Source organism: Sapajus apella, unplaced genomic scaffold (genome assembly GCF_009761245.1).
Source record: "Sapajus apella isolate SASKATOON/1434 unplaced genomic scaffold, GSC_monkey_1.0 scaffold1, whole genome shotgun sequence".
Lineage (NCBI taxonomy): Eukaryota > Metazoa > Chordata > Mammalia > Primates > Cebidae > Sapajus > Sapajus apella.
Window position 1 is genome coordinate 55,346,438 of NW_022436941.1, and position 26,735 is coordinate 55,373,172.

The following is a 26,735-nucleotide window of genomic DNA, read 5'->3' on the forward strand; positions in this document are numbered from 1 at the left end:
AGCAAACTGGGAAAACTATTTTGGAAGATAGTTTGGCAGTTTCTTACAAAACTAAACATACTCTTACCATACAATTCAATAATCACACTTCTTGGAATTTACACAAATTAGTTGAAAAAGTGTGTTCATACAAAACTCTGCACATGGGTATTTACAGCATCTTTATTCATAACTGAATAAACTTGGAAGCAACAGAGACACCCCTCAATTAGTAAATGGACAAATAAGTTGTACTACATCAAGACAATGGAATATTATTCAATACTAATGAAAAATGAGCTATCAAGCCATAAAAAGACGTTGAGGACATTTAAGTTAAAGAAGTCTTTCTGGAAAGGGATACTGTATGATTCCAACCATGTGACATTCTGGAAAACAAAAAGAAAAACTATGAACACAGTAAAAGGATTAGTGGTTGCCAGAAATTCTGAGTAGAAGGAAGGATGAATAGGCAGAGCACAGAGGATTTTTAGGGCAGTGCAACTATTTTATGTGATACTGTAATAATAGATATGTGTCCTTATGCATTTGCCAAGAAACATGGCTGTACAACACTAAGATTGAACCCTAATGTCAACTATGGGCTTGAGTGATAATGATAAGTCACCGCAGTTTCACTGTTTGGAACAAATTTACCATTCTGCTACAGGATGTTGGCAATGGAAGAGGATATGCATGTATATGGCTGGGGATTTGTGGAAACCCTCTGGATTTTCATGTTCAATTTTACTATGAACCTAAAGCTGCTCTAAAATATAAAGTTTATTGAAAATATCTTGAAGACTATTTTTATTAATTTCAAAATGTTAACGAGTATGTTCAGAATTACTTGTGTAATTAAAATAATTAAAATAAATCTTACATCCTCATTCCCTCTGATGGATCCTCCAGATACGCTAACATCTCTTCTTCCCTACTTAGAGCCACTGTCTCTCCCTCCCTGTCTCCATCTTCCCCCTCTTCCTTTTATTTTTTTCTCCTTCATTTCCTACCTCTCACCTTTCCTTCCTTTGGATTCTTATGCTGTGAACAGTAGTGACATTTTTTTTTAATTGCCTTAAGTATTGAGGGCATATGACACAAACTTATGGTGGACTTAGGGCAGCAGAGCACAGTGCCTCTGCAGTCACAGGACTGGGTCTTAGTTCTGGCCTCAGGCAGGACTGGGTCTTAGTTCAGAAAACTATTGTGAGATGAAGCCAAGTGTCTGGCTCTGTGATAGCCCATCTGGTGACTCAATTTCTTTTTGTCTCTAACTGCTGCTATAACCATATGGCCCACTACTTCTCTTTGCTTGCCTCACATTTAGACTAGTTTTAATAAAGTCCATTTGACCCTACTCATTACCATAAAAATAAAGCTTGCCTCTGGGCAAATACACCGCAGATAGTTCCTGTATTAGCCAAATAATATGTAAAAGCTCTACGAAATTATGTATTTTCTTGGTCTATTAACCAATTATACAAATACTCTTCCTCTAACAGCCTTGAAGTACATTCAATCTAGATCCAAATTCTATGAAATTCCTGTATATTAGTTTACCACTCCACTTCAATTATCTGCTAAAGCCTTTAAATTCTCCATGTAAGAAGTTATCTAGTTTTAAACTATGAGAGAAAACTGTTCAATAGATGAGGCACCTTGGTAATATGTGGTAGCCGTGCCAAAGGCCGTCTATAGAGGAAAATCATAAATTTTTAATATTAGTTTGAATTTTGTATAAAAATGAAAAATAGTTTATGTGATTTAAAATTGCTATTAAATACTTGTCATACATGCTTTTTTAAAAAATGTTCTTTTTGGCAGGTAAGTATTGCATGTGTTGGGAAGTATTTAATTTATTGGTATAGATACATATATATTTGTACTTATTTGTGTTTGTGTACTTATTTATGTGCACTTGTATATGTATGCATAAAAGAACACTTATGACTAAATATTAAACTTGATTACTTACACTGCAAACCCCGAGAAGGAACAATGTCTTATTTGTGTCATGTACTGCACCACAGCACACCCTTAGTACTAAGCAAGTTAAATAACAATTGTGTAATAAAAATGGTCACAGAGAAGAGACTAGTAGCAGGAGAATGAAGTCCAGTAATAATAAATGATACAATACTAGTCACCGGAAGAACATGTAATTTTTTTTTAATCTCTTTTACCCCCAAGAGACTCTTAAAATTAACCAGACGAAGTCTGACTCACAGACCTTCTAAGCATATATAAATGCAAGAATTTATAGTCTAAGTTTTCGGAAGCAATGGGTCAGTGCACATCTGGGAGAAAAGCATCAAAGAACAGTCAGATTGCGGTGTTTTCTTTTTCATTCAATCTCATTTATTTGTACATTTATTAAATCTGCAGTGGGTGGCTAACTCATACTGTGGATGTCTCCAAGCCTTCAGGAGAGTGTTCATCCAAGAGACAGCGAGAGCCCCTGAGGGTCTACTTGGCAGAGACTGACAAAGAGATGAAAACATTTGAAAACATGCTATCTTCTCCACATTTGTGTAACAGCTGTGGGTGAGTCTTTTTCCCTGCTACTCAATCTCCTTTTCTCCCAAGCTGAGTATAATTTCAAATATTGACACACTATGAATAGACAAAGGGCAACATCTAAATTCAGCTGAACAGTCTGTAGTCGATGGTTTAATGGTAAACTAAACACTGTTTGGCCAAACTGGGGAGGGATGGGGAGGGGAGGGGAGGGGAATAAAAGAAGGAAGGAAGGAAGGAAGGAAGAAGGGAGGGAGGGAGGGAAGGAGGAAGGATTACAGTTACACTAGAGATTTCAGGGTTTGATTTCACTTACATTGGGTTGGGGGGTGGGGTGAGGGAAGCTAAGGAGAATCCCAGTTTGCCTGGGAAATCATAAAAACTTAAATGTTGCAGAGAAAAAGGGCATGCCTTATAGGAGCATTGAATAAAAATACAAAAGTCAGTCTGCATGTAGTATAAACAACAGATAAGCCAGATGAACTAAGAGGCTGGATATATGAGGATGTGCAATTGCAAATGAGTCTGAAAAAAAACTGCCTCAAGCCAAATTATTAAAGGTCCTGAATGCAAGGCTCAGGAGTTCATAATTTGTTGTCTTATAAATAGAGTGTCATCAATAAATCAGGCCGCTATTACAATCATACATGAGTTTTGCAAATTTATTTATGAAAAAATATAAAAGATAAATGGAAAGCAGAAGAAGCAGAAACTAAGGAAGTGTGTGACAAGGAGGCCTGAGGCGAGTTCTGGAAGTGAGGATGGAGGTGAAGGGGTGGAACTGACAGGATTTTAAAGTTTTAAGTTGAAAGATGAGAAAGAATAAAAAGCCAGAGATGAGTTCAAGTTTTTAGAAACTGTGTGTGAAAGCATTCACTGAAATAGATGAGATAAGCTAAAAAATAGGAAGAGGATAATAGGGAGTTTACTTATTAGACCTTTTCAGTTTGCATTGCAACACACTGAAATAACTGAAATCCCTGAAGATATAAAGAACAGGAACCATATCAGCAGGACCAACAGAAAAATGAAGACTGGTGATCTTCTCATTAAGAAGGTAAAAAGTGTCCTTTATTCACTACATTAATGCTCCTCCATAACGAGATTTAGCTTGTCGGTAACACTCCTTTGATTCTTTCCATTGCTACCAGTTGAATAGACTCTCTGCTCTAATTATTTTCCTTCATATATTTTCACTTGATGTGTACTGTAATTTAAGAATAAAAAATGAAGAAAATATACTTAGGATATGAAAATCAACTAAGAAGATGCAATCAAAAGATTCCAAGTCAACAGGACTTTCAAATAAAAGTGTGAGGTAGTTTTATTTCACTTATTTTAGCTAAGGAGATTTAACCTCCTTGGCTTTGTATAACAGCTATAAGAACTTGAGCTGACACATATATGTTGATTTACTTATTTAATTAATAAGTTAACGTGGATCAGCTCTGCAGATGCTAAAAGAATTGTACAATACATCTTGTACCTTGAAAATGTATACCAAGCTTGTGACAGTTAAATCCTACATTTCAAACTATGGTAGACAGAATAAGGCCCTCCAAATTTGTTCACATCTTAATTCCCAGAGTCTATGAATATGTTATGTCACATGACAAGAAAGAATTAAGGTTGCAGGTGGATTTAAGTTTGTTAATCATCTGACCTTGATATGAGATTATCCTACATTATCCAGGAAGACACAATGTAATCACAAGGGGCCATATACCAAAGAGGAATTTAGGGGGTTCAGTGTCAGGGTAGAACTCAGCCAACCACTGCTGGCTTTTACGATTGAAGAGGACCACAAGCAATCAAATGCAAGCAACTCTTAAGACCTGAAAGAAATAAAAACAAAATTTAAAAAACTGATTTGAGTCTAGTCTCCAAAGAGGAATATAGCCCTACTAATCCCTTGATATGAGCCCAATAAGACTCATTTTAAACTTCTGACCTCCAGAAGTAAGTTAGTAACTTATTGTATATAAACCTACTTCATTTATGGTAATTTGTTTCAGCAGCAACCAAAAAAACTAATATACGAAACATTTACATATGATAAAATTTTGTTTCTTTTAAATGTCTTAATTGGAAACTGAAATATTATAAATCAGCAAATGACTTTAAGACATTATTCAAGAGCATCAAGTTATTTAATAAAATTTCTGCATCACAAATGACAAGCTGTTTATCTAAGTTAAATTTTAATGGTAATCAAAACAACATGGTACTGGTACCAAAACAGAGATATAAACGAATGAAACAGAACAGAGCCCTCAGAAGTAATGCCACACATCTATAAATATCTGATCTTTGACAACCTTGATAAAAACAAACAATGGGGAAAACAATTCCCTATTTAATAAATGGTGTTGGGAAAACTGGCTAGCCATATGCAGAAAGCTGAAACTGGACCCCTTCCTTATACCTTATACAAAAATCAACTCCAGATGGATTAAAGATTTAAACATAAGACCTAACACCATAAAAACCCTGGAAGAAAACCTAGGCAATACCATTCAGGACATAGGCATAGGCAAGGACTTTATGACTAAGACACCAAAAGCAAGGGCAATGAAAGCCAAAATAGAAAAATAGGATCTAATTAAACTTAAGAGTTTCTGAACAGCAAAGAAACTACCATTAGAGTGAACTGGCAACCAACAGAATGGGAAAAAGGTTTTGCAATCTAACCATCTGACAACGGACTAATATTCAGAATCTACAAAGAACTTAAACAAATTTACAAGAAGAAAACAAACACTTCCATCAAAAAGTGGATGAAGAATATGAACAGACACTTCTCAAAAGAAGATATTTATGCAGCCAACAAATATATTTTAAAAAGTCCATCTTCACTGGACATTAGAGAAATGCAAATCGAAACCACATTGAGATACCACCTCATGCCAATTAGAATGGTGATCATTAAAAACTCTGGAGACAACAGATGCTGGAGAGGATGTGGAGAAATAGGAACACTTTTACACTGTTGGTGGGAGTGTAAATTAGTTCAACCATTGTGGAAGGCAGTGTGGTGATTCCTCAAGGATCTAGAAATGGAAATATCATTTCATCCAGCAATCCCATCACTAGGTATATACCCAAAGGATTATAAATCATTCTATTATAAAGACACATGCACACATATGTTTATTGAGGCACTGTTCACAATAGCAAAGACTTAGGACCAACCCAAATGTCAATCAAAGATAGACTGAATAAAGAAAATGTACCACATATCCACCATGGAATACTATGCAGCCATAAAAAAGGATGAGTTCATGTCCTTTGCAGGGACATGGATAAAGCTGGAAACCATCATTCTCAGCAAACTGACATAGGAACAGAAAACCAAACACTGCATGTTCTCTCTCATAAGTGGGTGTTGAACAATGAGAACACATGGACACAGGGAGGGGAACATCACACAATGGGGCCTGTCAGGGGGTAGGGGGCTATGTGAAGAATAGCAGGGGGTCTGGCATTGGGCAGTGACAGCATTAGGAGAAATACCTAATGTAGATGATGGGGTGATGGATGCAGCGAACCACCAATGGCAAGTGTATACCTGTGTAACAAACCTGCATGTTCTGCATATGTACCCCAGAACTTAAAGTATAATAAACAAGCTTTTTTTTAAAAAAGTAAAGGGCCACAACTGAAGATGATTTCCTCTCCAGGTTACTCAATGGCAGCAAGAGTTCATGATGCACAATACTATTTAAAAGGTATCGAAAAAGCCAGTCTAGAAAAGACATTACTTGTCAAATAAAAGGACTCTTCAATCACTGAAATTAAACTTTGACTTGGAAAATTTTTCATCTGGGGCTAACCAAAATAATCCCTTTTAAACGTGAATATAACAATAACAAATATTAAAGATTGTCACTGTTTTATTGAGTACAAACTTATAATTGTAGAAAATATTGGTATTATTTGGCAATGATTTAATGTTAAATCAAAATTTCAGTCACTTCTGATTTTATTGTGTCTAATTTTTCATACCTTAACTTTTTAAACTAGTGTGTGTGTGTGTGTGTGTGTGTATGTATGTATATATATATATATATATATATATATATATAAAAAAAACATATATATATATATATATCTATCTATCTCTCTCTCTCTCTCTATATATATATATATATAGATAGATAGATATGGCTAAAGGCCCATAGATACTTTTGAATAACACCATGTAAAGCTTATTGAACCTGGGGCTTATTTTAAGTAAGAGTTCATAACTGAAGTGGAAAATTTGTAAATGGATTATTTCCTATAAATAGATATTTACAGGAAAAGGCCATCTGCAGACCAAAAAATAAAAATGTTCAAACTACAAAGGGTCAATATCTGACCTTTCCTACACTGACAAGACTTCAAAGAATCAATATTTTTCATTTTCTTTATCTGGAAGGAAAGCACTAAGTTAGTACCCAGAGACATGCTGTCGGGATCTATTATTGAGGTTGCTTTCCTAAAGTACACTTAGATATTAATAATTTAAAAAGCACCCTCAATTTTTTAAGAAATATTTCTCTTTTAAAAGTAAGAAAAGATCACAAAAATCATTAGATTTTTGGATAAAATAAGAACCTTACTAAGACTGTGGAATATGTATACTAAGAATTGTTCTAAGAAACCTTATATAAATATTATATTCAGTTGCTGCTGAATAAGAAATGCAGTTTGTTTGTAAACATGCTCTTAGATATACAAGAACAATTAGACTTAATCCACAAATATAGACAATGTTTTAGAAAGAAATTTCCCCTAATTTTATATATACTTAGCTATCCTTCTCACAATATAATATTTCCAAATTAAACAGTGGACAAATGTTGATCAACATGGAAAAATTAAATGATTGGCCCAAGTATTCACAATGGAATGCTATGAAAATGTTATTCCTATATTTAAGACATTTCACTAGTATTGAAGAATCATATAACATAATGTGATATTAAAGATATGGCACAAAATAATATAGACATTATGATTGTATTTTGTCTATATGTGTGTATAGATTTATGTGTACAGATTTTCGTGTATAGTGCTATAGGTGGGTATGTTCCAAGCATTTACTTTTTGTACCTTAGATTGTGGTACACCAATTTTAATTTTGTTTGACAATTGTTACATTCCAAATTTGCTATAATCAATATCTATTACTGTGACATTTTAAAAACCTAGGTCGGTGACGGTGGCTCACACCTGTAATCCCAGTACTTTGGGAGGTCAAGGCGGGAGGATAATGAAATTCAGGTTCAAGACCATCCTGGCCAACATAGTGAAACACTGTCTATACCAAAAATACAAAAATTAGCCAGGCATGGTGTCATGCGCCTGTAGTCTCAGCTACTCAGGAGGGAGACGCAGGAGAATTGCTTGAACCCAGCAGGCAGAGTGAGCTGAGATCACGCTACTGCCCTCCAGCAGGGCAACAGAGTGGGACTCCATCTCAAAAAAAAAAAATAAATAAATAAAAAACTATAAATTTTCAAGAGAAATGGATCTAGATAGGTTTCAGGAAAAGAAAAAAATGTCAATTGTGATTAAGTTATGATAATCAAAGAATAGTATTAAAACTTCATTTTGGCCATATTTTCTGAATAGTGTAATTTATTGCTGTGTGTTATTAATGTAAGCCTTTTCTGGATTTGGCAGCATTCACAGATAAGTTTTCATATATCCTCTCTATTCTACATTAAACTTATTATTGTTAACATGGATTCATTATCTGCCTTTTCCACACCAAAGCCATGAAGTGTTCAATTGAGAACCAGGTCAATTATTTTTATATAACACTGTGGAATATTTTTGACATATCTTGAATTGTATATTCTTTGTAACTTGCTAATTTTTAAGCATTTAGGAAATACTGATTATCTTCTTTTTTAACCATTATCCTATTTGTTTTGAGTTAGATAAAATTATTAAGCACAAATTTAGGGAACAGAATTTATCAATTTTAATCTTCCCCCACCAAATTTAAGAATAATAATTCCTACTAGCACAAACCAAAGGGCTCCTAACATCTCACTCTTCATCAGATTCCAAACCTCAACAGCTGCTATTGTCTTTTCTCTTACCATCCTTGCAATAAGGGAGAGGTAGAAAAAAAGGAAGAAAAAGGAGAAGATTGAAGAGAAAAAGAGAAAGAAAAAGAAGCAACCATTTAATGAAATCTGCTTGGCATTACATCTGGCTGCTTATGAAAATCATTTTGTTCAATCCACATAATAATCTTGTGAAGATTCTATTAGTTGCTGTGTTTTAAAGGTGAGAAAATCAACAGCGAGAGAGGCTGAATAACTTGATAAAGTTCACACAGGATATCAGGTAAAACTATAATCAAAGCCCGGGCTTCCTGACTTCTGAGCGCTTCTCACTTTACTGCCTTAAATGTTTCCTTGTCTACCCCTTCATTCCCTCTCTTTCTCTCCTCCTTATGCCCCACACTCAGTAATGTAAGTGGCCTTCAGGGGAGGAACATGGTCACAGGTTCCACAAGTTTACAAAGTGATGGATATTTTTCCAACTATTCTACATTTCCATTTCACATAGATGGTAATTGGGTTTTCTTGTTGTAGTTGCCAGATCATGAGAATTAGTGCCTATTTTTTGCACATCTCAAACAAAATAAAATGTTGAAATATTCATTTTTTGAACTCATATTTATACTTTTTTCATGTTGTTATATTTACAAATAAACCCACCAAGTTTAAGCAGAAAATTTAAACACCACTTGAATATCAAGATAAAATAGACAATTGAGAAAATTCCCTGTCTAATTTATGTAAAAAATAAAAATTTTGCCTTTCTCGAATCAAGTTTGAGAAATATCTTGATTAAAGTCATCACTTATTTACATAATTCTCTAAATTCTGCATTTTAATGTGTATAATTTTTTTAAATCCAAGGTACTTATGAAAAAGAAATAAGTTTTCAAGATAAAATTAATATGATATAAAGTCATTATATAAATTGGCTAAAACATTTTTGCTGAATTATTTGATTAATATTTAATATAGGAATTCTATTAAACAATCAATAAAACTGTGATAACATTTTACATTATGCAAATATTTTATATGTTAAATATTCAAGAAAAATACACACATGAATAGCTTGCATTCATTTAATTAAATGCTTAAATTTATTGGCTTATAAAAAGTTATAGAGTTTTGATTGTATCTATTTAAATATGTTATTTTCACACGCCAGCCATACCCTGTTATGAAATTTAGACAAGCTAATTCTAGAGGCTATGATGAAAATGACTACATGATATGCCTTTTGGGGTCACCAAATTTTTTTGAAGAGAATTATAACATTGTAATATACAATATTACAACAAAATCTTATTTAATGAAGAACTCGGTAGGCATTGAGCTCCAGCCAGTGGTTATACTAATGAAGTGACTATTACAATTGATGTTAAATCAAAGACCAATGCATATCCTTTTTCTGTATATTAGATTCATTTATTAAAATTAAAATTACGTGTTGGCAGAGCTTCCTTTTATAAAATTCAAACTGTATTCCCAAAATTATTTATTAAATAAAATTAACATTTACAATAAAATTTGATCAAGACATTTTAGTTGCTAATTAACAATGTAGAAAGCATGAAACACTATTCTGGCATGATAATCTTTTTTGGTTCAGTTAATTCATAAAAAGATATAGAAAGTTTAGGTTTGTTTGCTATCCACTTATGTCAGAATTTTTATTTAGACCTAATACTAATATTGAATAAAAGAAATGGAAACCATGAAACAAATCTATAATAAGTAGCTGACTTGATGTGTTACTGTATAATTAATCATCATACAAGTATGCTATGATTGCTTTTTTATTAAGTTAATTTATAGAATTATAAAAATCAATATGTGTAGTGTGCACAACAATAATCAAAATACAAAACATTAATTCAGGGAAGAAAAATTCAATCCATATGCAATCAGAGTAAAAACTCAAACAGATTATCTTTGTAATATATGATATTAGGTGGAAAAATAGAAGCTAAAACATTTATTAATCAATGTAAATATTTGTTCAGTTGGGTCCTCTGATATTTTCTAGTTTTTTATTTTATTTTATTTTTTTTGTCTTTTGGGTTTCTTGTGCTTTTTGTTTGTTTTTGAGTACAAGAAAATTACTTTCACAAATTTAATGCAAATGACATAAATTGCTCTAATGTTATTCAAGAATGTCAAAATAGTCCTTAATAAGCTTGAAAAATAAGAAGCAACTATAGAAAGTGAACAACTTGAATATGTTAATCAATGAAGTAAATTCTCCTAAGACCAATAACAAAATATGAGGTTTATATCTCACAACATCTTTTACTCTGAGAAAGACATTAAAAACTGTGCTCCTAGTTGTGCCTCTCTTATTGTTTGAACTGTGTTCAAATATGGAGTTATTATGATCAAAACATTTTAGGATTCCATGAGGTAAACTTGGAATTGTCTTCAAAATAAAGATTCTTCACCTTTCACATCAGGTGAGATATGAAAGTTTTCAAACCTGTTAATCCAAAGCTCAAATACAAAATAAGAATTGCTATATGGTGACAAAGACAGCAGCAAGAATGTTAATTTTATTTTTTATTTTCTTTTTTGGTGTATGTGAATAGATTTTTTTTTTTTTGAGATGGAGTCTGGCTGTGTTGCCCAGGCTGAAATGCAGTAACGCGATCTCAGCTCACTGCAGCCTCTGCCTCCTGGATTCAAGTGATTCTCCTACCTCAGCCTCTTGAGTAGCTGGGACTACAAACATGTGCCACCACACCCAGTTCATTTTTGTATTTTTAGCAGAGATGGGGTTTCACCATGTTAGCCAGGCTGGTCTCAAACTCCTGACCACAGGTGATCCACCCGCCTTGGCCTCCCAAAGTGCTAGGACTGCAGGTCTGAACCACCACACCCTTGGATAATTTTCACAAAGAAACAGCTTTGTGAGGAGACACTGAGAATATGTTATTAAAATATGTAAGAATGTTGACTTTAATGCTAAAAAACAGGAAACCCCTGCAGACTGGATTACTAAATTTATATGTAAGTGTATACACACACACACACACACACACACACACACACACACACACACACACAATATATATATATATATATACACTTATATAATGAGTATATATTTATAACATGTAATTATACTTAATAATGTATATTAATGATTTGATGTATATAAAAATCTAAGGTTAAAAGAAAGCAGGAAAAAAAGAATGGAGGAAGGCAGGCAAGAAGAAAGGAAGGAAGTGAGGGATGGGGGAAGGGAGGGCAGAAGGGAGGGAAAAAGAAAGAGGGAGAGGGAAAGAAAGAAAGGGAGAGAGATTAATCAAGGGTCAGGATCTTTGAACTTTCGAGATAGTTACTTATTCACTTTGTCTAGCCAGCTATTTTATATTACATAGTCCTACCACATAGTAGTAAAAGAAATAACTTTGTACTTTTTTTACTCTTTTCAGTAGTCATTATTGTCATTGCATATTTGAATTTCAGTATGATAGCGATTCATTTTTTAAAAAATACAACTAAATTATTTTATAAAATAATATTCTCATAGTACTCTTATCTAATACAGTAGTTTTGGCCTATAAGCAAAACAGCACATTTAATACAGGCTTTATAAATGAAAGAACAAATAATGTAAATTAAAAAAATTAAAGCTTTAGAAGGTATTCCCTAAGTGCGTGTGAAGAATTTAAAAGCAGTCTAGTATTACCTTTTATATGGACTTGGGCAACACTACCAAAACCATAAACAAATGTGACAGGGATTGATTTTAGAATTTCAAGTTTTGTTCACCTAAACAGATATTTAATGTCACAGCTCATATTTTCTCAATATCTTTGTAGAACAACTTCTGCCCTCTTCTTCTGGTATATCATTCATAAATGTTAGCAGCTTCTAGCTTCTCCTTATTATATATTATTTCAAAAACCCCAATTCATCAAGAAAACCGGAAATTTAAAAGTAAAACATTTTAAAGGGATAATTTAACAATTACTAATCCAAAATCCAAAGAAAGCCAAAATTGAGTCAAATATGTAGTTTTGGCCAGGCACGGTGTCTGTAATCTCAGCACTTTGGAGGCTGGGGCAGATGGATCGCTTGGTCCTCACCACACCTTCCTGGACAACATAGAGAACTCCATCTCTACTAAAAATACAAAAAATGAGTTGGATGCAGTGACGAATGCCTGTAATCGCAGCTACTCAGAAGGCTGAGGCATGAGAATCGTCGGAACTCAAGAGATGGAGGTTGCAATGAGCCACGGTCCCTCCATGGTACTCCAGCCTGGGTGACAGAGTGAGACTGTCAAAAAGGAGAAGAGGAAGGCGGGGTACCATGGTTCACACTTGTAATACCAGCACTTTGGAAGGCTGAGGTGGGTAGGTCACAAGGTTAGGAGTTTGAGACCAGACTGGCCAATATGGCGAAACTCATCTCTACTAAAAATACAAAAAATAGCCAGGCGTGGCGGCGCACAACTGTAGTCCCAGATACTTGGGAGGCTGAGGCAGAAGAATCGCTTGAACCTGGGAGGTGGAGGTTGCAGTGGGCTGAGATTGTGCTACTGCACTCCAGCCCGGATGAAAGAGGGAGATTCCATCTCAAAAAAAAAAAAAAGAAAGAAAAAAAAGGAGGATGGAGGGAGGGGAAGGGAAGGGGGGGATGGGAAATGGGAGGGGGAGGGGAGGGAAGGAGGGTAAGAGGAGAGGGGTAGAAGAGAAAAAGGGGAGGGGAGGAGAGGAGGGAAGAAGGGGAGGGGAAGGGGGGAGGGGAAGAAGGGAGGGAGGGGAAGGAGGGGGGAGGGAAAGGGAGTGAGGGAGTGAAGGGGAAAGGAGGGGATTGAAGCTTTAATTACAGGCCATGCACAGTGGCTCACATCTGTAATCTCAGCACTTTGGGAGGCCGAGGCAGGTGGGTCACCTGAGGTCAAGAATTTGAGACCAGCCTGGTCAACATGGGGAAACCCAGCCTCTACCGAAAACACAAAAATTAGTGGGTGGTGGTGGCCAGCACCTGTAGTCCCACCTACTCAGGAGGCTGAGGCAAGAGAACTGCTTGAACACAGGAAAGAGTGGTGGCTGCAGTAAACTGAGGTCATGTCACTGCATTCTAGCCTGGGAGAGAGAGGCCGTTTCAAAAATAAATACATACATACATAAAAATATAGCAAAACAAGTTTTTAATGTATCTCTCAATCTCAGAAATATTTTCTCATTGTTATATGTTTTTACATATTTATATATCACATATATATTTATACATCTATATATATTAATATTCAAACATGGTTATTGTGTGTTCCTGTTTAGGAAGAATACAGTTTTATCTGATAACAAATACCATTTAGTTTGAATAGCATTTATGTTGTTGATAACTTGTGAATGGAAGTTCAAGTATTTCACAGTTTAATATTTCTAGAAAAAAAAAGTGGAGAAATCCCTGGTAAATCAATGAGCATAAATCTGAGATAAGGCAATAACCAAATGATTTTGCATGTTTATTTTGCAGCAACAACCAGATAGCCTTCTGTAGATGCTGTGATACAAAAAGCTCCTATAATACCTTGGAAGCTTCGCTTAGCAAGAACCGAGTAGAGGGAGTGTTAAAATCACAGCAGGAGATTCAATTCAATCCAATTTATCCTGTTGCTTTAAAAATGGCATTGATCTTATGCAGCAGATGTGGCTCTTGGTTATTCTGGGCTTCTTCACTATCAAAGCCTCCGTGACTTTAATGAAAACTTTATCCTTACACATTGTAAGCTCTATTGTGATTGAGCCTCCCTATCTTTCCAATGCCTTTACTGTCACCAGAGTTCCTGGCCCTTCCCACTTTTGCTGCTTCTACTCCTACTTTGCATTTTTTCATTTCTTCCTTAAGGCATTCAGAGTCTTCCGTGTTCCCTTTCATTGTGCATTTTAGCTATCATGCTTATTTTCCCTGATTCCTCTAGTTACAGATTCCTTAAGCATAGACTTTTATATCTAGCTCTTGAAAGTAAGGAATAAAGCACAGCCAATAATGAGATGTAAGATTCACTGTTGCACAATTTCAAGTTCGAAGGTGCGGCTCAGAGAAAACTGCAGAGAAGACATAAATTTGGGTTTTATTTCTTCTTCCATTATGCATCTTCATTTATCCTTATCTTTGACTTCAAAGTCCAAGAGCTCATGTTTCTTTCTCACGAAAGATGTTTTTCACCTGAGTCATCTTTGAAGACTTTTCATCTTTCAGAATGAGCTAATCTATGTCACACGCATCCAGGGTTCTGCTTTGTAAACAATCAGCTAATGGGGTAAAATAACTTGAGCTTGTGTGACCAAAAAGAGCTTAATGTGTTAAACTACCCAGCTAACATTTGTACATGTAACTTCTAAAAAGAATTTGTTCCTAAAAGCAAGTAATCAAACTGCTACCCTGTGTATATTTTCAGATTATGATAACGTGATGATTTCCCTCATGATTTCCCTTCCCTACCCATCCTCATCTCTTCCTCTTTCCCTCAAGAGCAACTTGGCAGATTCTCCCTCTTCTCTAACTCTCTGCTGATCTAAATGTCACACACCCGCAGGCACATCTTAAGTGTTATTTTAACCTTTTGTGTTACCTTTCGTAGCACTTACCTCACTATTTAGCAATGATTTGAGTGCATTTCTGCCGCCACCACATGATTTTGAGCTCTATAAAAGCACAAAAAATTTTCTCACTAGCACAAGTAAATATTAAAATACTGTTAGTTAAATAAATGAATGAATAAATGAATACTCAAGTGAATGAGGGAGGATAGAAATTCATCTGGAGGATAGGAGTCTGTTAAAGTGATTATTTTTATCATGGGGTCAAGTTATGTTATCTTTAATGTCAATTTCATCACCTCTAAAATGGATAGTAAAGATGATGGGAGAATCAAATGTGACTGTGTCTGTGAAAACCCAGTATGAAGTAAGAAGCACAATGCAAATATTATCCATTAGTACTTCACAGCCAAATTCTGCTGGCTGTTATATAGCTGTTAGTCATATATTATTTACTGATTTTGTATTTTTTTCCAGATGTATACCATGACAGATTGTATTTTGGCTCTTCATTAATGTCAACCTTTTCCTTACAGGACTACATAACTCCACATATTGTCATGTAACAAGAAGTTCTTTCCTTGTCACCCCACCCCACTGACAAAAGGTTTGGATGTGTGATGCACCACAGCCAGTTAAATGTGGGCAGAAGTGACAGTGTCCCTTTTCCAGTAGCAGCTTTAAGAGCCATTTTATCCTTTTGCTGCCTTCGTGCTCTTTCTGCTCTACAGAGGAACAGCCTATCACATTGGGAGCTGCTCCTTTAGCCCAATTCTGGAATAAAGAAAAAACAAGCAGCAGTCATGCAACCACCACTGACCCCTGCATTTCACATGAGGAAAAAGCAAACCTTTTTGCTCTCAGCCATGTTGTCACTATAATTAATCAACCAGACTGATTAATTATAGACTCCTTTGCGAATGAATGGTATGCTATTCATGATTATACTGAGACAACAGACATAAACATCGACAGTCCTGTGCAAACATGAAGAATGCACACCTCACCTACATTAAATAGGTTGAGTTAAAAGTTCTAGAAGGCATATTACACAATATTTAACTATTACTCCCAATCTTTCCAACTCCCTGTATATTCCCAGTGAGCTTTTATCTTAATTTTGGTTCTGCCAGCAGTGGCAGTTAATATTATGGTGATTCTGTAAATGCTTTTCTGTCTCATGTATAGATATTATTTTATTGATTTCCATTTCCCATATAATTTCTTCCCTGGAATTATCATTTTTAAGCTTTTGCTTGCTTGCTTTTCTATGCATATGCTGCTAACTCAACTCCAAACTTCCTTCCAGCTATCTAAATGTCCTCTCCACTCATTCTTATGCATCAGAAATTTGTCAGTTTTATTGTTTGGAAAAACTTGAAAATTCTTGGAGAACTCCCAGAGGCCTCTACTTTCTCTAGATGGACCTTCATGTTCTCTAAATCAGCGATACTTCTGTCATCAGTCATTCTCCCTTCACCAGTATCTTGTGTATTCCCTAGATTTTTTTTCTCTACTATATTGGATCACTGTTTTATAAAGGATTTTTTTTTTTCTGTCTAGGTTAATCCCTTGTTTGGGTTGAAACACATCAAATTACTTTCTGGTGAAAGTTAATGAGAGATGGTTGTTTTTAAATTTTGAATATCTGAAAGTATCTTCATTCTGTTCTTATTCTTAAGTAATAGTTAAGCTAAGTGAAACATTTTAATTAGACATCATTTTCTGTTAAAAATTTTCAAAACATTTTTCCATTGCCTTAGCTTCCACTGTTGGAAGCCATTGGTTTTGCAACCATTACTATTTCTAACATTTTTATATGCAGACGATCTACTCTTTTCCCTTGGAACTTGCATAATTATTTTACCAGAAATATAAAATTTCTCAACACTACGTACATTGATGTGGATTTATTTTCATTCACCATGCTGGCCTGCTGTTGTTTATTTTTAAATTTTTAAAAATTTATTTGATTGCTCTATCTTGTTTATTTTCTTTGCTTTTAGTAGCCAAAGTATAAGACTTATGTAACACAGTTCCATACCAGGTTGCAAAGGATATAGAATAATTATTTGATTTATTCCTACATAGGACCTATAAACATACTCCTTTGATAACAATTCTGATATTTTATAAATGTAGCATGATTTTTGAACTAGCTTAGTGAATTTACAGAGAAACTATTTAAACTTTCATGTGCTCACATGCATGTCTTAACTAAGGAAAAAAGAGACATGTTTATTTTAATTCCATGAACAAATATGTCAACAAATAGTATTTTTATCCAATTCTTCTATTCTCCCAGGCCTCATCCCTATGTTAGAATATATCATGTCCACACTGTTGTTCATAATTTATTTAGTAAGTGTTTATTTTACTCCTGCATTGTGCTGTGTAATTTCCTAGGTTAATATCTGTATTACTCTATTTTCACACTGCTATGAAGAAATACCTCAGACTGGATAATTCATAAAGAAAAAAGAGGTTTAATGGGCTCACAGTTCCACATGGCTGGGGAATCATGGCAGAAGGTGAAGGAGGAGCAAAGATATGTCTCACGTGGTGGCAGGCAAGAGAGCACGTGCAGGAGAACTGCCCTTTATAGAACCATCAGATCTCATGAGACTTATTCACTATCACAACAACAGCATGAAAAAAACCTACCCCATGATTCAATTGCTTCCCACCAGGCCCTTCCTACAACATGTGGGGATTATGGGAGCTACAATTCTAGATGAGATTTGGGTGGGAATGCAGCCAAACCATATCATTTTGCCCCGGCCCCTCCCAAATCTCATGTCCTCACACTTCAAAATCAATCATGCCTTCCTAACAGTCCCCCAAAGTCTTAACTCATTTCAGTGTTAACTCAAAAGTCCACAGTCAAAAGTTTCATCTGAGATAAAGCAAATCCCTTCTGCCTATGAGCCTAACAAATCAAAAGCAAGTTAGTTACTTCCTAGATACAATGCAGGTATAGGCATTAGATAAATGTTCCCATTCCAAATGGGAGAAACCAGTAAAAACAAAGGAGTTACAGGCCCCATGGATGTCTGAAATCCAGCAGGGAAATCAAATCTAAAAGCTCTAAAATGATCTCCTTTGACTCCATGTCTCATATCCAGGTCATTCTAATACAAGAGGTGTTTTCCCACACATTTGGGCAGCTCTGTCACTGTGGCTTTGCAGGGTACAGACCTCCTCCTGGCTGCTTTCAAGGGCTGTCATTCAGTGTCTGTGGCTTTTCCAAGTTTACAATGCAAGTTATCAGAGGATCTACCATTCTGGGGTCTGGAGGACAGTGGCCTTCTTCTCACAGCTCCACTAAGCAGTGCTTCAGTGAGGACTCTGTGTGGGGGCTCCCATCCCACATTTCCCTTCTACACTGTCCTAGCAGAGGTTCTCCATGAGGGCTCTGCCCCTGAAGCACACCACTGCATGGACATTCAGACACTTCCATACATCCTCTGAAATCTCAGTGGAGGTTCCCAAATGTCAGTTCTTGACTTCTGTGCACGTGCATGTTCAATACCACATGGAAGCTGCCAAGGCTTGGGGCTTGCACCCTCTGAAGTCATGGCACCAGCTCTACCGAGGCTACTTCTAGACATCCCTGGAACATCTGGGATGCAGGGTATCAAGTCCCGAGGCTGCACTCAGCAAGGGGGCTGTTGATTTGGACAATGAAACCATTTTTACCACCTAGGCCTCTAGATCTATGATGGGAGGGGCTGCCATGAAGACCTCTGACATGCCCTGGAGACATTTTCCCCATTGTCTTGGTGATTCGCATTTGGATTCTCATTACTTATGCAAATTTCTGCAGCCAAGCTTGAATTTCTCCCCAGAAAATTGGTTTTGCTTTTCTCCCGCATTGTCAAGCTGCAAATTTGTGCTCTGCGTCCTCTTGAACACTTTACCACTTAGAAATTCTTCTGCAGATACCCTAAATCATCACTCTCAAGAACAAAGTTCCACAGATCTCTAAGGCAGGGGAAAACCGCCGCCAGTCTCTGCACAGCAAGAGTGACCTTTACTCCAGTTTCTAAAAAGTTTTTCCTCTCCATCTGAGACCACCTCAGCCTGGGTTTTCTTGTTCATATTACTATTAGCGTTTTGGTCAAAGCCACTCAACAATTCTCTAGTAAGTTCCAAACTTTCCCACATCTTCCTGTCTTCTGAACCATCCGAGTCTCTAGGAAGTTCTAAACTTTTCCACATTTTCCTATCCACTTCTGAGCCCTCCAAACTGTTCCAGCCTCACCTGTTACCTAGTTCTAAAATTACTCCCACATTTTCAGGTATCCTTACAGCAGCACCCCACTCGATGGGTACAAATTTCCTGTATTACTTCATTCTCATGCTGCTGTAGGGATATACCAAGACTAGGTAATTTATAAAGAAAAAGGTTTGCTGAACTCACAGTTCCACGTGGCTCTGGGGGCCTCACAATCATGGCAGAGGGTGAAGGAGGAGCAAAGTCATGTCTTACATGGAGGCAGGCAAGAGCATGTGTGGCAGAAGTGCCCTTTATGTAACCCTCTGATCTCATGAGACTATTCACTATCACAAGAACAACATGGAAAAAGCCCCACCCCTGTGTTTCAATTACCTCCCACTGAGTTCCTCTGATGACAATGGGAACTACAATTCAAGATGAGATTTGGCTGGGACACAGCCAGATCATATTAATATGCTTATCAGATTAAACATTAAATGCCAACCCTCCAAGTAGGACATTTCTTGACATGTGCAAATAACAGCAAGAATGGCAATACTAATGCAGTTCAGGAGAGAGACAGAGTTTTGGGAGGAGATAAGAAGGAAATGGGCTTCTCAGGTGAGGTCAATTTAGCCTTTGTTGGGGCTTTAACATTTACTGCTCCTGATTTGAGAAATGACAGATTTTAAGAAGAGTCATAAAATGATCTGCTTTAATAATTCTATAAGACAGCTGGGCACAGTGTCTTATGCCTGTAATCTTATCACTTTGAGGGGCCGAGGCGGGTGGATTACTGGAGGTCAGGAGTTTGAGACCAGCCTGGCCAACATGGTGAAAACCTGTCTCTACCAAAAAATACAAAAAATTAGCTGGGTGTGGTGGTGTGTACCTGTAGTCCCAGCTACTTGGGAGGTTGAGGCAAAAGAATCACTTGAACCTGGGAGGCGAAGGTTGCAGTGAACCAAGATCATGCCACTGCACTCCAGCCTGGGCAACAGAGCCAGACTCTGTCTCAAAAATAAAATAATAATAATTTTCTATAAGAAAACTGACTTACATATTTAGAATAGAGTATACAACAAGCAAGTACTAAAGCAAGGGAAAAATTAGGTAGACATTGTAATGATCAGAATGAAGAATGAAGAAAGAAGGATAGAAGCTATGAAAAAAATGAGAAATAGAAAAATTCCATATAACATATTAAAAATTGATCTTGATTAGATATGAGGTATATGAGGAAGAGAGCCAAGAACAGCCTCATATTGTGACCTGGGCAACTGCAAACATAGAATTGTTATTCAGCACTTTGGAAAATGCTATAGGAGAAGGTTGTGGGACAGAGAAATTAGGATTTTTAAATTAACAATGAGATGCCTTTTATACATCAAAATGGAGATGCATATAAAACCATGTGAAATATGCATATGGAACTCAGGAGGAGGTGAATGTAATATCAGCAGTCAACTTGATGAATTCCAAAAGGTAACAGCAAAGAGAATACAGAGCATCAAGATTGACAGTACCATCACTGAGGTCATGCAAGTGGGTCATCAGTCATGTCAAACTACAGGAGATGGCAAGACCAAAAAAAAAAAAAAAAAAAGGAAAAATAAAAGGAAAACAGGAGAAAGAGATAGAATATAATAAACAAGGCATTACTACTTGGCTCATGGGGATATAGAAAGGATGAAGACTGAGATACTGCCACTTGGCAGGTGGAAAGAGACAAATTTGTAAAATCTCCAAAGACCTCTATCCTGGATAATTGATATTCAATCTAATGGTCATTTGGCTCAATTTACAATATCAAAAATGTAAAATAACCCCAAATACTCGATAGTAGGTAATTAGGAAGATAAATTATATTACAATCACAAAAACACAAAACATTTTATAGTACATAGAAAATTTGTGAGCCCTAATACTGTCAAGGACAAGCTAGCCTGGTTCTGCACAGATAGAATATCCTCTGGGGAATTACTGCAAATGTTTAGGAAGAGCAATATTAAATGCTGGACTTTCTATAATCAAGTATGGAGTTGCTCAGAGCAGTAGAAATTTGTCTTGCATATTCAATGTTACTACATTTTAAATCATGACCTAATAGGGCATATGAGACAATCATTTAAATAGGAAATCCTGGATTAGTCATAATGGTTTAAATCCGTATAAGATATGTTATTTGAGCAATGAAGTTAGCAGAACCAGTTTAAGAGTAAAATGTTGTCTTTAGTCTATGTAAGGTTTTAGAATTGAATAGGTCATTGCTCCAACTCAAATCCTTATACCTCAATCTCAAGATGATTCTTTCCTGTAAAATCAGAAATACAGACAACATGAAATAAATAAAACAAACTTAAATAAGATATAAAATGTTTTAGACACATGCATTGATTGATTTGTGAAGTGTTAAATATTCTCGAGTATTTTTTTGTTTGCCTTGTGCATAAAACATTCTGTTCAAAAGATTGGAATTTCTAAGAGTTATTTAACGTTTATGTACATCTTATAGTCTGATTTTATGAGGTAGCTAGCATATTTTGTGTCTTGGGTTTTTCTCATATTGTAACTAGACATATTAGGGTGACTACCAAAATAGAGAATAATTTATTATGAGAGAGAGTGAAATCAAATGCAAGCAAGTATTGCACGCCAGCAAGGAAGAGCTCCTTCTGCAAGATAGGAGGCATAATGTTACCTGAAAACTGCAGAGTTTGCAGAGATGACAGTTCACGAAAGAGTATGTAGCCAAGTGGGAGTTAAACAGAAGGAAAACTCAGTTGGGAAATTCCATTATAGAGAAAGTGCCTGTCTTAAATTTCTTGGAAATGTCAAGAAACGAGCAGAGAACTTTCTACAAGGATCTTCCTATTACAAGGGAATTTTCTCTGTAAGGTTGCATGGTCAGAATGAGGCATGTTTTTGGCTCTTGGAAAAAAATCTCTAAAATGAATAACATGTAAATATTAGCCAGAACTAATGTTATTAATATCATGGCTATTGTTGTTGTTGATATTCTATGAGAATGGAAGAGATCCTTATATGTAAAAGAAACTTATGGGGAAAGTCATATCATTTTTCGTTTAAGTCTAGAACGATTTTCTAGACTTGTAGGTCATGTAGCAGTTTCACCGATAATAAATCTGTTTTTGACCATTGTAAGAAGTCTGAAGAGCTTGATAGGAAAACGAAATACCTCCTTTCTTCCTTCTTCAAGATGAACTTACTTCAGATTCAAGCATTTATTCATACCAACTATATGTCAAGCATGTATCACATACTAATGAAACAAAAGCATTTCTTAAAAAAAGAGCCTGAGATTTGGGAACATATTAGGATGAAATTATCCCAAACAGTAGTCTCTGAACAGAAAGCTCAGGGAAGCCAGAAATCTTTTGCAGAAACATGCTTGATTTCATTCCACCAGAGAATAAATTGGTGTGCTTCCTGCCACACAAGCAACAGAAACTTCTGAGCATGCCCTCCTCTATCACACGATTTTCCTCAATAATAAGCAAGAGTAATGTTAGGGAATTCAAATGCATACAAATGCTTGTATTTCCCATGAGAGACTTAAATAAAATAGCAAAATGAAAAATTTGATTTTACTATTCTCCCAATTTCTTTTCTTTGGAACAACTACTATAACCCAAAACTTATTTTGCTCTATTCTTAACATGCCCTTTAACTTTGTGCTACATTCAATCTCTTGAAATGACTGCACTGAGGCACTTCCCTTTCACCCTCTCTTCCAGAATTTCCCTTGTACTGTTAATCACATACACATACAAACATGTACACACACACACATACTCTTGCTTCAAATGACTGCCTCAAGTATTAGATCATTTAGTTAAATTATTTTAAATATAGTAATTGACTAGGATGAATGACCACAGAATAGCTGAAAATTTTTAAATGAACAAAATTGTCATATATTCATATAACCAATCCCAAAGCTATGAAAACCTATATGGAGCTTAGGAAATCAGAGCTGAAAAAGGAGGTCTCTAATGCAGACTGGCCTGTGAACTGATTTACTGAGCATCTGCGTTATCATTAAGGACTGATGGCAAAAGCAAGCGTGTTGGAGTGAAGTAGAAGAGCTGGTGCCAAAGTCTCTGATCAGAACTAATTATAGAGAGCTAACTTTCCAAAACAATTGCACTATTCTCTCTCACACTTCTATTACTTCTTCTGACTTCCTGCCCATGATATCTACCTGACACATTTTACTTTTCTCTGTATTTAAACTTTTAGTTCAAGCTTAGCCTTTTCATTAAGACTTTTAGAACTACACAGGCCATGGAACTCCTGTGGCCCATGTGGCTATGGCAACTTTATTTGAATATCTTCTACATCTATTAAAAAAACCATTTAAAGCAATGAAGCATAATTGTGATTTGGGGTATTTGTATAGGAAAAGATCCCAAGAAGCCTTTTTCTGCTTTAAAGATAAATACATGATTTGAAGAAACAGAGAAAGTTCTCTAGGAAAGAAAGAAATTGAAATTAGAATGTGCAAGAGAACAGAGGAGGAAGAGAAACAGACTTTCTGGAGGGCAGAATGAGAGAGGGTCAAGGATCTTAGAAGTAGAGCAGGGCCTATCTCCAAGAAAACGCTGCTGAGGATCAAAATCAAGAATGTTCAATTTAAGCTACTTGTTACATTTCGGTGTTTTTCCTCCTTCCTTTCAAATCCAGTAGAGTTTGCTGCATACACACAAATGCTCTGTGGGCTTCTTTTGAATAAATCAAGAAAAGGGGCATGATTTACTTACGAGGCTACAGACTTGGGGAATCAGACTTATTGTGAACGCAATTTCATTTCCCCCTTCCAGTTTGCCCTGAAGATATTGTGGTAATAACAGCTGTTTATTCTCCAATTACCTTTGGTCTACTAGTGACTCCTGATGCATACAGGAGTCTTGGACATGTGGAATTTTCCCACTGACCACTGGACATGTACTAATGGTGGATCAGTAGTGCTTGTGGAGCTGAAGCCTAGACAGAAAGAAACAGAAGTTCCTATCATTTAGTTATAGTGACAGAGAACCTGAAATTTCCTGCTAAAGCACATCTATATATTTCATGGATGCATTTTTTCAGATTTCAATGTGTCTGAATTTGAATAACTTATAATTGTTGCCATTCAAGAGCAGATATGATGGAGTTGTCTGCTTATGTGAATCAAATATTTGATATTGTAGAATCAGCTGCTTAGACAATAATCCTGGAGAAAACAGTGCAGAATTCTTTTAAGGGATGCTGGATCAGCAATGCTCATGTAGCCACAGATGAGGAGTATATGTGGGAAAAAAAAAAAGACATTGATAATTCTTGTTCAAAAATTTGAATCCTGAATAAAAAGTTTTAGTTTTAGAATCATTTAATTTTTTCACTTACATTTTTAAGGTTTGAACAAGAATAACATATAAGAACAGAGGTCTTTCAATAAGAATAAAATAAAAGCTGTAAGTGATACAAAAATATTTGGTCATTGTTAAATTGATAGAGCTCTTTTTTCCCCACCATCTGTGCTACATGTAATGATGGTACACATACAGTAGGTGGCATCTTAGATCCAGTAAAACTCACGTTTTAAAACTTTGGTCCTGATCAAGCAAAAGTTAAAGTTTGTGTAGAAGTGCTGAGGAACAGAATTGAAAAGTTTAAGATCATCCACTGCAAAGAAAGCAGAAACCATTGTCTGAGGGTCTAGGTTAAAGTGTAGAAGTCAGGGTAATAATCTAATTTCCTGATATTTGTGTCTAAAACCAGACCCACATACACAGCCAAGAATTCAACTTTATTTCCATTTTTCCCTGAAGATACTGTGGCAAAAACAGCTGTTTATCTTCCAATTACCCTGTGTCTACCGGTGACCCTCTCTGATGCATAGAAATTTTGCCTGGCACAGTGAACCCAGCCCTAGTGAAGAGTGTCCTCAGGTTAAGATTTAGTATGAGGAGTAATATCCTAAGGAAAAGGATACATATAATTTCATGTATCTATATACCTCAACAGAATGTACCGCCAGCTGAAAGGTAGAGGATGTTTAAATGTAAGAGCAAGAGGTGAAAATGCAGAGATGAAGGTCCTAGAACAGAGCAGTCCTCATCATCCTTTTACCTCAGAACTTACTCCATATTCAGGATCCCTTGTGCTAGAAACTCCACCTCAAGAAGACTTCAAAGACTTGAAAAGCAGACACTTAGGAAAAAGAGAAAACAGAACAAAACAGATCATACCCACTCTCTGAAAGGTAGAAAACATTTACCTTCTGTGCCACATAGAAAAGATACCATCTTCACTGTTTGTGGTTATTTAACATACAGCATCAGCCACTTCAGGGAAACTATTAGGGAGAATATATGAAAGTTTTAACTACATAATGAATGTATTTTGTCACAATCACATCATAGTTAGGAAGCAAATTTAGAAATGACTTTTGTCGGGTTCACAAAAAATTTTACTGGAGAAAAAGAGTAGCGTATTGAAAAATTATTAAATTAGCTAGCACATAGTTCCATTTGGGAAAGATATTTTTTTCTGGAATATATTGAGAAAATCATTTAAAGTAGAGATAAGGCTCTAAAAGATGTTGGAACCAGACAGAAAGGCAACAGGTAGTCTTAAATTTATATATATTCGGTGGTGGAGAAAAGCACAAAAGAAAGCAAGGATGGGAAACTGCGGATGAAACTAGCAAATATCATGTTGGTTTCCAAGAACCTGAGGAGAACAGTGGCCAATGAGCTTTCAAAAACTACGTTTTTAAGATTTAATTAATCGTATTTTTTGGTGCTCTTGTGGAAACAACCATATTGATTTTTCCAGACCCATAATAAAATTGATTATAGAGATTGAACATTTCTAATTTGAAAGTTTGAAATCCGAAATGCTCCCAAATCCAAAACATTTTGAGTGCCATTTTGCTCTACAAATTAGGTACTGGGATGCCTCCTGGTGAAAGAAGAAAAGCAGGAGTACAAGACGCTGTGGTACTCATGTGACGTCACTCTGAAGAGGATAGCAATGAGAGGCGGCTGTGCTGCTTAGTTCCGACGGATACATTATTTTTCCACTGTATTAATGGCAAGTTGTATTTTTTACTGTTAAGTACTTATGTGTGAATAGGTATAATAAGTGATTGCTTATCAGGAGCATATAAATTCAGAGTCGGGAATGATGGTGATGCCAAACAATCATAGACTGTCCACATGAGTGGCTGAGATAGTGATGGCTTGACTTTCTGATGGTTTGCTATACACAAGCTTCGTTTTATAACAAAGTTATTTAAATTTTTGTATAAAATTACATTCAGGCTGTGTGTATAAGGTAAATATAAAACAAATGAATTTTATGATTAGACTTGAGTACTGTCTCCAATAT

At 35.8% G+C, this 26,735-nt stretch overlaps 2 long non-coding RNA genes across 2 annotated transcripts in view; both read right to left on the bottom strand.

The window, feature by feature from the left end:
* The window catches only part of LOC116550656, a 557,810-nt gene that overhangs the window by 133,337 nt on the left and 397,738 nt on the right, over positions 1 to 26,735 (bottom strand). The gene's annotated exons all lie outside the window — the stretch shown is intronic.
* LOC116550665 lies at positions 11,299 to 26,424 on the bottom strand. Its single transcript, XR_004268526.1, has 3 exons — positions 26,410 to 26,424; positions 19,731 to 19,736; positions 11,299 to 11,437 (listed from the first exon to the last, which is right to left on the bottom strand). It is a non-coding gene; the product is annotated as an uncharacterized LOC116550665 (long non-coding RNA).